Here is a 13,833-nt window from a genome sequence, read left to right as displayed (position 1 = left end):
GGTCAGTAGTACTGGTGCTAAACTGGACAAGTAAAAATTACCCTTTCAAGCTTGCTTTCTTTGCCCCCTTTCTCTCTTACTCTATCATGAAACTCTCACTCTCTACCCACACACTGTCATGTTCAGGCAGAAAATATGATATTGTCCAACATTGTGCTCAACTTAGCACCAGTACTAGTTCGCTGCCGGGGACCAGTACTGTACTTCATTTGCCCAGTATTGCAATGTTTGCTGGGAAATGTTGGGATGGATATCTACTGGAACATACCATTATGCTAGAATCAATCGCGAAATACTCCTTCAACTGCAATCAAATGAACTAAATCTTCTCATGCTTGATGTTGTCACCAATAACTTACTTTAAAAATCTGCGAGTTACTATATACTGGGCTAAAACGCTAAAATAGTCCTATACGATTGTATCCTCATATACCATGAGAAAGCATTTGACACGGTGGAATAGAATATAAACTCCTCAACAAAAGCGTGGAATGTTTTCATTTGTGAAATGTTCATATCGTCTTGCATATCAATTGGCAGCTTATTTGTTCCCCTTAACAATGGCACCACATTTAAAACAATGACCTTATTCACGGTTGAGTACACGTCTTGCGAATGTAGTGAGATCTCAAACAGAATGTGCCCCAAAAGTGCTCTATTCACTGACCTCGATAGCTGGTGGAAAAACCATACGCAGCCACAACCGCCTGGCACCTCCTCGTCATGCTGCTCACCAGCCTCATCACACGTTGCTGTGGGATGGCACTCCATTCTTTAACCGGGATTCGTCGCAGGTCATTCAATGTGGTTGCATTGGCTACTCTGGCACCAAAGATACTCAATCTTTGCTGGCACGCACAGCACGACAAAGCTGATGGCAGGCCATACCATTCTCTCTACTCCCATATTCTGTAGGTAGTCGCTGATTACCCTGGATCTGTGGGGCGAGTGTTGTCATCTTGGAGGATTGCATTAGGTCCCAGATTACGAAGATATAGGATTGCAGCTTGCTGCACAGAACAATGGTCAATTTGGCATTCTGTTTGAGACCCTACTACATTCACAAGACGTTGCTAGACGTAAGACGTTGCTAGACGTGTAGCCTACTCAGCCATGAAAAAAGTCATTGTTCCAAACGGGGTGTCATTGTAAAGCAGACTAAATTAGCTGTCCATTGATATGCAACACGATTATGAACATATCACATATAATCTGAGATAAAGATGCTTGAAAAAACTTTCCAAACTTTTGTTGAGTTTAAATACCACGTAATAGCACTACGTCAAGTTGGAATCAATGAAGAGTATGTCCGAGAATTCTACATAAATGCCTCAGCTAAAATCCACATTGAATGAATTATTTTGATAAGATTTGATAATGATCACATAAAGACTGTACCTTTTTTCTTTGTCTTTCAAATAACATGATACATGTACTACACATTGTTATGTAACGGTATTTGATAAATAGGGTACGGTCAGACACTGCAGGAAAATGCAGTAAAAATGGCAAGAATCTAAACCTATCTTGATAGCACGCCTCCGATGTGGTAGAGCCTTTCTGTGATCATAATGAAATTTCAATAAAATAATCCACACGTGGGGTAAAAGATTTGTCGGTTTTCAAAACATATTGAATGACCCTCGTAAATGTTATAAAGAAAATTATCCTTGTTATAAAATTACGTCGAATGGAAAGTTAAGTACAACTCAACCTGTTGTAAATTGCCTTTAAAGTTAAAAGGTTCAACTATTTAGTAAATTGAACAGGACAAAATGTGACATTTAGAAAACAAAATGTGTAACAGTGATAGGTTACTTGTAATTCTCTGGAGTGCAAGTCCACGTTTCCTACGTGCGTCGCATGCCTATAGTCAGCGAGCCTTGAGAATGCATGATACTTACCGTGGGGAATGTTAACACACCTGCTGAATGATATTGGCATGGAGCCAAGAATGTGAGTACTGCACCTGTTATCCCAAGGGGTAAAAGAAGTTAATCAATAATTCTTATTAGAAATAGGTACTGTATTTGTATATTAATTTCTTGTTGAATTATCATTGAGTATTTGGATTCAAGTATGTGTATGATTGCAAAGTGTTTCACAATGGTGTTGTAAGAAGTGGAAAAACTACATTATTATTAATCACGTAAGTGTCATATTAATGAAAAACAACATAAAGTTGGAGCAATTACTGATTCAAATCAAGCACACCTCCTTACGCAGAGTTCAGACGTCGTTCTCAAAATCTGAGTCACTTATTGATATCCTTTCAATAAGATCATCCTTCTGCGGTTGCATTTAAACATTACGCTAATTCAGCTAAACATTGACTGCTTCGTAAATTTATACCTCCGAAACTGGCGCTAAGCACTTGATACCTAACCAGTAAGCTTCGTTATACTTTATCACACATGAATGTACGGTCATGCTTATTGGCTGAACACAGATCACTGGCACGAGAAATTCAACTTTTGAAGTGATAACCTCATTTTCTGCTTAGGGGCAGCCGGCCATTGACGCTTGCTGATGATACGACTGACACTGCTGTCTCGATGACGTCAAACTACTCGCCAAATACTAGTCTATTTGGTGGTGCAATTAGCTTAAGTGTTAAAAACTACAAGGATATTTGCTTGTAAAAGAAGAATTGTGTTTAAGATAATAGCAATTCCTGGGAATAGAGACCTACAAGTACAAGCTCCTACATAGGTTATTCGAGTGCATCGGTACGAGAAAAGTTAATTTTACCATAGATCATCTAATTAGATGATCTATGATTTTACAGTGGCCAATTAATTTATGATCAATACTGTATAACTTGTGGACTATACGCTATAACTGATGGATAAAGTCATAACTGATTTCCCCTATATCATTGTTAAAACAATAATGTATGATATGATCAAATTGTTATGGGTCAAACAAATGTTTGAGGCAAGCCGGAGGACGGGAATCTAACAATATTTGACAGGTTATCAGGAGTGCACGTAATTTCGGTACAAAATTTTGGCCACACCTTTTATAGCTTTTTATGTCACGTCAACATAGTGCACAATACGCTTTGCCAAATTATCAAGCTGCCTTACACTTCAGCAAATAAAAGGTTAGGCTAGGATATTATACAAAACAGAATAAACGGGATGCTTGCTGAAAACAGGGAACATGCTTCAGAGCTCTTCAGAAGTAAGTTGTTATTCAGCAGCACACCATCTACTCGCTTCCAATCAAGTCATTGAGAAGGTAAATTAGTGTAACTTGATGTTATGCATTGGATATAATAGTCTGTGAGAAAGCCTTTGATATGGTGGAATATAAATACTCATTTATACCACTACGTAAAGTTGGAATCAATGAAGAATTTCTTGATAAGATTACACAAATGCCACAGCCAAAATCCACATTGAATGAATTATTTTGATATTATAAACAGTACCTGTATCATTCTAACAACATGATCCTACATCCGGTACGTAACGGCATTTAATAGATAGGCTACAGATACTGCAGGAGAAATGCAGAGACATAAGGCAATGATCTAAACCTTACGTTGATAGCATACCTCCAATTTGGCAGAACCTTTGATCTGTGATCATAGTGAAATTTCAACAAATTAATCCACGTGGGGTAAAAGATGAGGCTTCAAAATATGATTGACGGACTCTCGTAAAATGTTATCAAAAATGATCCTTGGTATACGGAAATTGTCGAATGGAAAGTACAAATTGATCTAAATTTGCTGGTTGTAAATTACCTTTAAAGTAAAATATTTCAAACTATTTAGTAAATTGAACAGTACAAAATGTGACATTTAGAAAACAAAATGTGTAACAGTGATAGGTTACCTGTAATTCTCTGGAGTGCAAGTCCACGTTTCCTACGTGCGTCGCATGCCTATAGTCAGCGAGCCTTGAGAATGCATGATACTTACCGTGGGGAATGTTAACACACCTGCTGAATGATATTGGCATGGAGCCAAGAATGTGAGTACTGCACCTGTTATCCCTCGGGGTAAAAGAAGTTAATCAATAATTCTTTGTATATTAATTTCTTCTTGAATTATCATTCAGTATTTTGATTCAAATATGTGAATGATTGCAAAGTATTTCACAATGGTGTTGTAAGAAGTGGAAAAACTACATTATTATTAATCACGTAAGTGTCATATTAATGAAAAACAATGAAGCAATTACTGATTCAAGTCAAGCAAACCTCCTTACGCAGAGTTCAGACGTCGTTCTCAAAATCTGAGTCACCACGAAAATGGTGTAACTTTAAATCCTTTCAATAAGATCATCCTTCTGCGGTTGCATTTAAACATTACTAAATTTATACCTCAGAAACTGGCGCTAAGCACTTGATACCTGACCAGTAAGCTTCATTATACTTTATCACACATGAATGTACGGTCATGCTCATTGGCTGAACACAGATCACTGGCACGAGAAATTCAGCTTTTGAAGTGATATTTTAACCTTATTTTCTGTTTATGGACAGCCGGCCATTGACGCTTGCTGATGATACGACTGACACTGCTGCCTCGATATTGACGTCAAACTACTCGCCAAATACTAGTCTATTTGGTGGTGCAATTAGCTTAAGTGTTAAAAACTACAAGGATATTTGCTTGTAAAAGAAGAATTGTGTTTAAGATAATAGCTGGGAATAGATACCTACAAGTACAAGCTCCTACATAGGTTATTCAAATGCATCAGTACGAGAGAAAATAATTTTACAGTGGCCAAATAATTCTGATCAACATTCACAACTTTATAGTGAGTGCTGAATGAACTTTTGATTGAACTTTTCCTTTCACTACAACTTTCTGAAAAATTGCGATATTGATAGCATTAGTTATGTTTAATGAAATATGATAACTGAGCTAAAGGTAAGATTAAGGGTACACGATGTATTGTTGGTCGAAGCAGCCAAAATTTTCGATTTTCATGATTTAAATCAATATACTATTGAAAAATAACCCTTTGATGTTTTGCAAAAGTTCATTCTACAAATCATATATACTTTGAAAACTTGCTTGATTTATTGTTGGTACTGACTGAGTACGTTTTACAAAAGTGTTGTTGTTTCAGCCCTCTTTACAACATAACTCAAGAACCACAGGACCTAATATGTCTGTGATATTTGAATTCATCTACACACTCGCTATGACATGATCAATGCAATTTTTGAACTACCAAATCGCAAGAGTTTGAAATAGTTGCCAACCTTAAGAGCTCTTAAGTGACGTTCAGAATTGGCACTGACGTGCATAATCGTTACTATTACCTCTGATGACCTCTGATGACCTTGAAATGACCGTGTTAAATTTTGTCTTTCACTGCTGTTTCATCCAACGATTTACTTTTGACATGAATGACAGCCGACTACTTCAAATAACTTTCAAATTTTGTCAACCATAGTAATGTTATTCTCATTAGATTTCACTACAAGATAAATTGGGGGGGGGGGCCTAATTGTGTGAAAATCCAACCACCTTTACTATTTTAACTGAACTCTGATGATCTTGAAATGACCTTCATATTGTGTAATATGGTTTTTAAAGTTATCACGTCAAGTTAACTTGCACCAATATAGGATAAAGTGCGAGAAAATCATTAAAAAAGAAAAGCCCTGAACCAAAATGGAACACGCAATTCAATAAGACAAAAGGTAAAAATGAAAGCCAAACGCAATTGAATACCTGAGTGGAAGAAGGATCCAACTCCAATTTTTTACAAAAATGAGTTAGACATGGAATTTTATTGCCAGCAGACTGTTCTTCCTTGTGTGTGAAAGATAGCTAAAGATGAGCCAAAATCCATTTTCCATAGTCTTCCACGTGCACTTAATCCTTGTTTTCATGGAAGAATTAAAGGCCCAACTCCATGGAGTTGGGCCCTTCTTCCACAAATATTGGGTTAAAGAGGAATTTTGTTCATCCATGAAATTTGCTTTTCACTACAATAAATTTTCTTGCTAACATATTATATGCAATTAATGGATAATTTCCAAATTTCTGTAGCTTTTTATAACACATCTGCTTACGGAACTGGTACTTGCAGTATATTAGTGGAAGAAGGGCACAACTCCAGCTCGTATTAAGACATGTATCGTTGCCATGGAAACATCATATATGATTTCGAATGTATGTAATAATGTATGTTCATGTATTAAAGGTCCCCTGAAGATGAAAACATTCTCTCTATAAAACTTTTCCAAATATTCAGTTTTTTCTTAATAGGCCTAGCTCAAAAACAGTTTTGATGGAGTTGGGCCCTTCTTCCACTCAGGTATTCAATTGATTATGTTGATGAAGCAAACAAATATATAAAACAGGTGTCAAAACAACTGCTTAATGTGTAATTTTTAACCCACTTTTCAAGACTATTTTACATGGATGTTGTGTTGACGACATCTCCACATATCGGTCTGTGTGTAATAAGTGTCTCGTTAGACATCATATGCACAAGTACCTTCCCATAGGCACAATATTTGCGTCATAGCTTTTCCGCGAATTTCCTTATAACTAGCTATAACTTAAGTATGGTCTCAAGCCTTTTCAGATACTTCATCAATGTGGTAATTTTGAAGGAGACGAATACTGCATAATTACGTGTTCCTTCATGAATAATTATATGTTCATATACCGTCTGCATGTACATTCATTCTTTTTTCCCCTCTTAGCTTATCTCTCCCATCTCAGTACTCCTTATATGATGATCTCCTGCTCCTTTCCCATCTTTTTCTCTTCTTTGCCCCCATCTCTCTCTCTCTCTCTCCCTCCCCTTTCTCTCTCTCTCTCTCTGCATACCCCGACACACCCACTCCCCCTGCCCCCCCCCCCCAAAAAAAGCGCAGTGATTTAGTGCGCTACACACAGACACAACGCCTAGACGTTGATCCACAAGCCTCAGTACATTTTACAGGTCTCAGCACACTTTACCCCACCCTCTAGACACCCATCTCCCTGCATCATATACATGCAATTTATGTCGGCTAATGTTTCCTCCTTTGACCATGTTGACAATACTTTTCTGTTCTAAAACAGGAGCAAAACTTTTTTCAACTTCTGATTTGCGTAATGGAAAAGTAAAAACAAAGAAATGAGCACTTCTTAGTGGCTCTTAGTGTCGGCGATAAATTCTGATAATACAATGCCAGATTTTCTCATAACAGTAACGTGTTCCTTTATGATCATACTTCTTTATATACAGATGTATATTCCTTCTTTTTCTGTGATCTTATTATTACTATTTTGTTGGGGCTGGATGAAATAACCGACTGAAAGCTGATTTTGATGCCAATACTATGCAATATTATTGTGAGCGACACTTGATTTTCTTCAATACTTGCAAATTGCATGTAAACGCTTTATATTTTAACTAGACTTTAAAAACCCGTTCCCCAGGGGTTGAAGGCGAACTTGCGATACTAGAATTCGACCAATATGTAGCTTGTAAGGAGATAATAAATCAATTCTTACCGTTTCTTAAAACATATCTAAGATACTAAATCTTGAAAATCCGACAAAAACAAAAATTCACCATGAATCTTTTTTCTTGTTGCAGGGATTCTAAGAAATTGAATTTCATTAACGGTTCATCACATGACATTGGGTTCTTTTGAGTCCAGTTAGCTCAATCGGTCAACCAGACTCTGGTGTTTGGCGGAAGAGTTCGAACCCTGCAGTGTCACAATTCGGTCCTCGTGGTAAAATTGAGCTAACCTGAAATTCTCTTGGAAAAGGAAACTGTTAGGAACTGCGACTGGCGAAAAAAGCTGAATTTTGTGGGATATACAAGTGGTCAAATTTTGACAAATTCAAAAAACCTCCCCCTAAATTAAGTTGGGTTCATTTATTTTGTTTGAATTGCAAAAAGTGCCTTAGGATCAAGTGTTTGCAACTTGAAAAAAAAAAGAGTAATGTCAACAAAAGAAAATATTGAGTTTGTCAAGTCGAGCCATGAACTATTTCCATATTTTGAACTATTTCAATATTTTGAATTCTGTATAACTTGACAAGGCAAGTAATATCAACAAGAGGGTGTTTTTTAAGTTGTAATAAGTTGTAAGTTGTAATAACAAGACAAGCGGGTCATTTCTATGAGTGTTATAGTAGGTTCCATGTCACTTGGGGGAATGTCCAAACTTGGCCATAAAGCGACAAAAGCTTAGCAAAATTACAACATCGTCGTACATCTGCCTAAAAAAGACATTCTATGTTAAACACCCATATAAATTCCAATATCACGTTTGTCAAGCATCTTTGATGACCCGTTAATGTAAATACATAAGAGAATCAGCGATAAAACACAGCCTTGATTAAAACCTTCTACATCAAAATAATCTGTGACTATCCCCAAATTTTACATAATAGAACAATTTTATACAGAGTATTCCAAATCCGTCCCCTAACGCCAACATCCTGAGCAACTGACAGGAGACCCTTTCTCCATTGTATCAAATCAAAAGTCAGAATGACCATCACACCTGTGATCTTTCCTACAGCCTTACTGCACTTCCGAAAGAATATTATCATCTTCGCTTGGACGAAAGAAGAAATTCTATTTGAAATGATACGATTGAAACACAAGACATTTCCCCCCATGATAATCCAAGACCTGTTATGCGCAGACCTGCTGTGTATTGATGGAATTAGTAGTTGCTCACGTCTGCTGTAGATCTGTGTATTGATGAAGTATGCTTTGCTTACATCTCCTGTAGATCTGTACATTGATGAAGTAGTGCATTCCGTACATTATTGTAGACATGTGTATTGATGAAATATTGCATTGCTACTCATCATATATTGGTATGTAGGCCTATTGATGAAGCAGTTCATTGCTCACATTTACTATAGCTCTGTGAATTTATGAAGTAATTCATTGCTTATGTCTACTGTAGCTGAGTATTTATGAACAAGTTCATGGCTTACATCTTCTGTAGATTGATGAAGTATAAATTGCTTACATCTTCTGTAGATCTGGGTATTGATGAAGTATGCATTGCTTACATCTTCTGTAGATCTGTGTATAGATGAAGTATGCATTGCTTACATCTACTGTAGATCTGTGTATTGATGAAGTACACATTGCCTATACATCTTCTGTAGATCTGTGTATTGATGAATTATAAGTTCCTTACATCTTCTGTAGATCTGTGTATAGATGAAGTATGCATTGCTTACATCTACTGTAGATCTGTGTATTGATGAAGTACACATTGCCTATACATCTTCTGTAGATCTGTGTATTGATAAAGTATACATTGCTTACATCTTCTGTAGATCTGTGTATTGATGAAGTATAAATTGCTTACATCTTCTGTAGATCTGTGTATTGATGAAGTATTATTGCTTACATTTTCTGTAGATCTGTGTATTGATGAATTATAAGTTCCTTACATCTTCTGTAGGTCTGTGTATTGATGAAGTATAAATTGCTTACATCTTCTGTAGATCTGTGTATTGATGAAGTATTATTGCTTACATTTTATGTAGATCTGTGTATTGATGAATTATAAGTTCCTTACATCTTCTGTAGGTCTGTGTATTGATGAAGTATACATTGCTTACATCTTCTGTAACATACTTTTATACTTTTCCACTGTTCCACTTGTACAGCAAAAACCAGATTGGTATTTAAGTAATAGTTTGCCCTCACTTCAAGACAGGCTAGAGTACTACATTTTAGGGGACCTGACTTTTTCTAAATCTGCAGTATCAATAATACTTGGCCCTAACTAGATACAAAAGCAAATTTGTATTCGTCCACTTGATGTATGCGACAGCAAGAATAGGGTTAATTCACGTCAAATTATTTTTTTTCAAGACCAGCAGGTGAAATTGAGCTGACCTTGGTGTATATACCTGCCCGATGTTACTTGATTATTGCTTGTGCTTGGCCTGAAAGCAAAGATTGATCTTTCACTTTCAGCACCTGAACATGGGTTTAATCATTTAGAAAATTAAACTTTAAAAAAATCACTAAATAAAACAAACCACACCGACAAATGAGCATACGTGATAATGAAACAAAAAGTCTCGGTTAAAATCACCATGATTTTATTTGATTCAACACACCATGTGTTGGTCATTGCTTGCTCTGCAAATCATACCCTATTAAGTTATCATCCTATCTTCACACTGACATATCAATTCCTGATGTAATTTGACATTCTAAAACCATTCATTACAGAAAGTACATTGAAGAGGCATCTCATACAGGGCATCTCAAAATGATTTGCCCTAGAATGGATACCATAGTCTCATCAGTATAACACTGAAGTTCAATGTTGCATGGATATACCTACTATTTAATTTGGGACACCCTGTACAAAGTGACTTACAATCAACTTGTCTCATAAGTGACTTCTGGTATGAGTAAAGCCACACTTATAGTTGTACTTTTAAAACATTGTTGAGAGAATGGCTGAAAAGGTCTCCACAGATGAAGAGCAATCAACACATCAACATGTTATTTCTAATCAAGACCCATGTGCTGAGTAAGTATGTTAACAAGTTACTCAAGGCAAAGATCATAGAGTAATTGTCTATAAACTATAATTGTTGACACTAGTGTGGGGCCACTCTTGAATATACCTGTCCTGAATATGGCAAGAAGTTTTCATTTAGAGGTGAGTTTAGGGTACACTTGCTACACATGATACTATGGTAGAACCTCACATCGAGGCCCATCACCAAAACATTATTATTCCATGTTTTGAGTTCAATTGCTTCTCTGCCTTCCGATAGCAAAAACCATGGTCCGTGTTAGGGTTAAAATAATTGCTTAGTGATAGTGCCATTACATTATGGAGACTGCCACATAACATATTCGGTTATTTTTGTAAACATTTTTTTTTTCATATTTACAAAATATATGATACCTCAGTACGACAAATAATCTTGTTCTAAACTGGTAATATGTGCATATAAAACAGCTGGGAACAAGACTTCAGGTCATGCAAGTGCTGTCATCCACAGAGGAATCACACAAAATGCATTGTTTACAGGTATTGCACTGGGTACTGGGTTAAATAATGCAGAATCCAGAAAGCATAATACATGTTATTTCTAAAGGAACAAACCAACAAATTGATTGATGAAGCCCTTTAAACGTACTTATAGCTTCATTTCATCTCCGATTCCACCTCCCAGTCTGTAACAAAACTGGGAGGGCGAATAACATCAATGATTTTAAGAGCATAGGATACACATCAATATTTTATTGAAACCCCTGCTCCCATATGAAACTAGTTTCGTTCATAGGACTTGTTGATCTCATTGTTTTTTACCTAACATTGGGGAACGTTTGGCTTCTGAACTCCTCATATTATCCACTTAATATTTTAGTTTTGTAATTGAAGCTTTACAATACAGTAAGCCAAATAATTAAGGTACCAGTTACGTTCACCCCCTGGATATCCTAAGCAAGGGCAACCGCCAATAGCTGCATCTTGTAGCTCGAATTTAAGACCTCATTCGTTGACATTGTTCAAGAAATAAAGACACAATGATCCAAAAACCCAAGGAAGATGCAAATTTAAAATTTGCAGTTTACCTCATTGCATGCCCTATTGATTTGTACACAAAGCGTTAACGAACAAGAAAACTGGCGCAGTGCTTTCATTGATTAGCACGAAAAACTAGCGTCCTGCTTTCATTGATTAGAACACAAAAGTGAAACTTTTTATTTTGTATCTTCATTAGGTTTTGAATCACCATTTTAATTTTGACACATTTGTCTTTATTTGGGATATACAGGGGTGAACACAACTGCTACCCTAGTTCTCTAGATTACTGCATATGATCTTTATGTTTCACACACATAATGGAATATTAAAAATGAAAATGTTAAAAAACCTTGAAACAAACCAACAAAAACACATACACACAGAGTAAATGAGAACACAAAAACCACTGCCTTGGCAAGTGGAAACACAGGTAAAAAATAGGCCATTGTTGACTATATTTCCACTTGCCAAGGCAGTGGATGGGCAAGTCCAGACCTAATTGGAATACATGCGCGTATTTTGGAGGGGGCTTTGGGGGCGCCAGCCCCCCGGGGTCAAAGTGGGGGGCGGCAAAAACGAAGGGGCGGCGGAAGAAGAAGGGCGGCAAAAACAGGGGCGGCAAAAAGCGAAGGGGCGGCAAAGCAATTAGCAAATAAAAAGGCGCAAAAAATTGAAAAAGCATAAAATTTTTTGAAAAAGGTTGCTTTTACGACGCCAGCGCCTAAAATCCTTTTTTTTTTTTTTTTTTTTTTTTTGCTCTTCACTTTTCAAACGACCGTGAAAAAATTGGGTCAACCTTTTCGGGCTGTTAAAGAAGGGCCGGCAAAATTGTTTCTTCTTCAGCCCCCCGGGGTTGGGGCGGCCACGGTACGCCACTGGAATACATAGACACAGAACCTTTCTACATTAGCCTTTCCACTAGATTGACTTCCAAAGACTGTTTCAAAAAGTTATTAATGTAATTACAGGTTCTTCTTAAAGGAACACTCTGGCAATCACAACATTATGCCTTATATGTTAGAAAAATAATTATCAAGCACGAATCACATAATTTTATTTAAAACAAACTCATATTGACCATAAAAACAAATAAAATCAGCCGGCTCTCAACACGCCATATTCAAATTTCCTGGTCACCGAAATTGCATATGGCAATGATGTCCCAGCAACACAATGAAGGCTGACGACAATTGAGCACAAATAGGCTGAAATAGCCATGATTGCCCGGAGTGTTCCTGCAAGGAAAACCAGATAATTCTGGCATATAAAGGCATATAAGCGTGTAGACGGAATTCTACCCATATAGTTTTACCCATAATGCTGGGAGTTTATCATTAATCAAAATTTGAAACTTAAAATCAGCTGCTTGAAACATTGGCTTTGGACCAAATAGGGGCAGATATTACAGATGGCTGTAAGTTTTTATAATCCAAAAACATTCTTTGGCATAAACACAAATACCCCCTTGATATCTCCCATACTCTCATCTTGAAACTGATCAGAAATTGTGAAATTACACATTTCATCTTGTCAAAAGCATAAGTTATTTACTGACCTAACAGTTTCAGCCATCTTGTGGTGCCATAACCATCACAGGAGTTCACCCACGGAGGGCGCACTTCTTCTTTTGACAAAATGAAATGTATAATTCTACAAACCAAATCAGGTTCATTTGAAGAATAAATTCAATAGCTGATTTGTAAAAGTAACATATTTTCATATTTTTTTTTTCATGAATGAATTTATGATGAAAAAATGAAGTATTTTATATATGATGCTTGCTTGCTTACAATGGGATTTCAAATTGAGTTATGACAGGTGTAATTTAAATGATTCTGCAGAAACTTTACTTGCTCATTTCTCCATAAAAATAAAAAAAAAAGGAAGGTTTTTATTTCAAACTCTAATCGTGACCCGCAGGTCAAATTGCTAGAATTGTACATTAAAGACACCTAAACAGACACAATGCAATTTGCAGGCAGCAGCTTAATCAGCGCCAATATTGCAACATTGAAACAAACAACTATACAAACATCCAATCCAACCAAACCCATTCCCAAGTAGGCAATGAGGATAAAGTGCCTTGCCCAAGGACACAACACGTTGGCACGAGCGGGGCTCGAACTCACAACCTATGTATTATGAGTCGGGCGCCTTATCCACTCGGCCACACGTGCTCCCATTTTTTCATTATTTCTATTTATAATGTCAGAGTACTGTTTCCTTCTTTGTGCCATAATGTAACCGTTTAAGAAATAGATGTGATTCAGCATTACTCCGTATGTAATATGGACATTGCGACTATAACAAAACCTCTAT

This window comes from Amphiura filiformis, chromosome 5, assembly GCF_039555335.1.
Source record: "Amphiura filiformis chromosome 5, Afil_fr2py, whole genome shotgun sequence".
In the NCBI taxonomy this organism is placed as follows: domain Eukaryota; kingdom Metazoa; phylum Echinodermata; class Ophiuroidea; order Amphilepidida; family Amphiuridae; genus Amphiura; species Amphiura filiformis.
The sequence above is the reverse complement of the archived record's forward strand: the minus strand, read 5'-3'. Positions refer to the sequence as shown.